The sequence below is a fragment of the Sceloporus undulatus genome, chromosome 4, assembly GCF_019175285.1.
Source record: "Sceloporus undulatus isolate JIND9_A2432 ecotype Alabama chromosome 4, SceUnd_v1.1, whole genome shotgun sequence".
Lineage (NCBI taxonomy): Eukaryota > Metazoa > Chordata > Lepidosauria > Squamata > Phrynosomatidae > Sceloporus > Sceloporus undulatus.
This window is the reverse complement of record NC_056525.1, coordinates 189,998,549-190,001,622: the sequence shown is the minus strand read 5'-3', so window position 1 is coordinate 190,001,622 and position 3,074 is coordinate 189,998,549.

The window sequence follows — 3,074 nt, the reverse complement described above, 5'->3', positions numbered from 1 at the left end:
GGCCATTGGCTTTTAAATCTGCCAACATGTTCATAAGTGCACACATACCTTCTAGGCTGTGGGTTGTTTTTGTGTATGTTTCCTTGAATCCTGTTGATAGCTTGAGGATTTTAGTGTGTGTGTTCTTTTTTAACTGTGGTGAGAGAATACTGCTGCAATTAATTCTGTGGTGGAGACATACACGTGTCACTGTAGGATGATGGTTTGAGAGATCTGGTGGTTTATCTGTTTTGATTGTGAGTTGCAGCCTCTAGTTCATCTTAAGAATTTCTGAATTAAAAAGAGTATTTTCCAGGATACGCTGGTGCACATAACCCTAACCCTCGATAGAAAAAGCTGCGGAAACTTTGGAGTCTACACTAGGTGGCACTCTAATATAGCAAGTGAGTGAAAAATGAGAAGTCTCTGTAGGAACAGATGTTCACCACCAAGGTAGGAACAGTTGCTTTCCAGTAGCATGACTGTTTCTTACAAAAGATAGACATTTGTGAGAATTGCAGCTCCTTCGATTTTCTCTTTTCTTTTTAGTTACTACGTTTTAGGAACATAGAAAGGCTGCTGGTTACCTTAGGCTAGTATTCTCAACTCAAGACTAGCAGTGGTTCCAGGGTCTCAGGAAGGATTCTTTCCTCCCCCTACCTAGAAGTAACTGGTATTCTTTGTTGGTCTCCCAGCCAAGGATTGATCAGCCCTGCTTAATTCCTGAAATCAGAAGAAATTGCTGTGTCCAGGGAGATATGGCAGTTACAGAATAGTTTAACTGAACCAAAATATCTTTCCAAATCAGTACAACTATTTCTGGAAAGGGCCTAATGATTTTACAAGCAGTCTGTTCATATAGAACTGTCTCAGAAATACATTTCTTAAGGGATTCTGCACTCCCGGTTTCAACCATCCCTGTCTTGAATTTTTTTTTTAAAAGAATTCCAAAAATTAAATCTTGATTTTCCCATTTTATGTAAGGGGCACTGTTTTACTAAGCCATTGTCTATAATGGGACTTGAGTATCAACAAGGGTCCAGGAACCAAACCCGAGCTCACTGTACATAGGTAAGGGATATGTTCATAGAGTATTTTAAATTCACACCTGGTCTCATCATGGACATAGATTTGCTATGTTCATAAACTGGAATTAAATTATTTGTACTTGGTTTGTACAGGTACTTGGTAGTCTCCCTATATGTCAAATTGCATAACATGGTGTTAAAATAAGTGACTCGAATAATGTAAAAATTCTGTCATACTGTATTATATTTGACTATGGAAACAACATTAGAATGAAACCAGATTAGTGTTCATGAGAATCGGTTATTAAAAATATTACTGCCTTAACTGAAAACTGATATTTGCCATTAGATTTATAGAATGTGGGATCACTGAAGTTTCCCACTTAGTCATTTAGTGCTTGAAAGACAACAATTGCAAACTGAATGCAATCTGAGATCTCTGTCAGCCTTTAGTATCCCCTGGTCTTGTGTTTTCAGGAAACTGTCATTGCCTCGCCATCCCAGTGTATGTTGCTAGATGTAATTTGATGCCTAGTCACCTACCAAGGCTGAATTCTCCATTTTTGGACTGAGGTTAACTTCAGGCTTCGTAGTAGCTACAACATCTGTCCCAACTTCCCTGCTTCTTCCCTCACCCCCTAGTTTTTGTACTATCTTGATGAAGAATTCTGGAGAGTGCAAAAACTTGCATTCTTCAATGGCAGTTTAGTTGATCCTAATAAATGTATGTGTGAATTGAGTTTTGTTTTATGTATTTCCTTGTCATCTTAATGGCCTGCTTTTCTGACTCTTGCTTCTTGCTATTAATCACACCTACTAATTGAAATCTTGAAGCAAGAATAAATAGTGGGAAGGAAGTGCAGCTCATTGGTATAGGTTTCTAAGTGGTTTTCCTTTAAAGTTTTGCAGATTTGGCATTGCATTTTTAGATAATTTTTAGATTTACTAATAGTTTCTGAGCAGGGAAATAGATTTTGTCTTTCTTCATTTGTTTTAATTACTGAAAGCATTTTGAAGTGGTTTCTTTTAGAACAACAATGTATGGAAGAAGCAGGAAGCAAGATACAGAGTTCATAATGATGTAAATTCACCAGTCCTTGGGTCAAAGTTGCTTTGATTTTCACTGCAGTCTATCTATTTAGGTTTGTTGAAGCTAACTCCTGATATTATTGAGGGATAGTGACAGCTCATAAATTAAAGTGATCTTCTTTATCAACTGTAATTTGCTTATCTTCTAGGCTTCCAACTCTGTTGGCTAGTGGCCCAGGAATATTTTATAATGCAATGTTCCTCCATCCTGCGCACCTTTACCCTTGACCACTCCAATAATGTTCTTGTCCACAGAGAAACAATCTTGATAATTACCTCACAGTTGAGGTTGAGATAAAGCATTTTCTAGAAATGTACGGTCATTTTGCTTTTCAACCAACATTGTGTTCCACTGGCATACTCAAATCCTGGTATTAAACTGGATTTGACAGTTGGGGACATTGGTGGTTCTTTTCCTCTGTGCCCTTTTAGTGTAACTGGATTAACAGAAGTAAATTAAAATAGGAGTTATACATCTATCATTCAGATACTATGTTGGAACAGACGTTATTAAGTTTGCTGGCTATGGACAAATTTTATATACCTTAAGGTAGATGTGGTTGTGAATCAGCACCCCAAATGGCACTGAAATTTACAATAAAATGGCCAACTTCTTTTTGTCCTTTCTTCACTGTAACCAACTCATGAATATAGCAATCTCTATTTTACACTGAGAATAATGGTTTTATTTAAGCATTCCTTTGATAGTCTGTTGTAATGAATGATTTGATTGAGAGCCACATGTTTTGAACTTGTGACTTTCAATTTTTTTTGCAAAGTGGCTTTTGAAGAACATTCAGAAAGCAATTCTGAAGTTAGCTTTTTGGATTCTAGGACTATCTTCTGTGTGATTAAAGAGCGATACTGCATTTTAATATAACCCAGTGTCATTGAGTTTTTAGGTCTATTTTGACTTAAGCCACTGAAACAGTTGTTGAAAGTAGTTAATATTGCTGGTGAGGAGATAACAGCATGTGT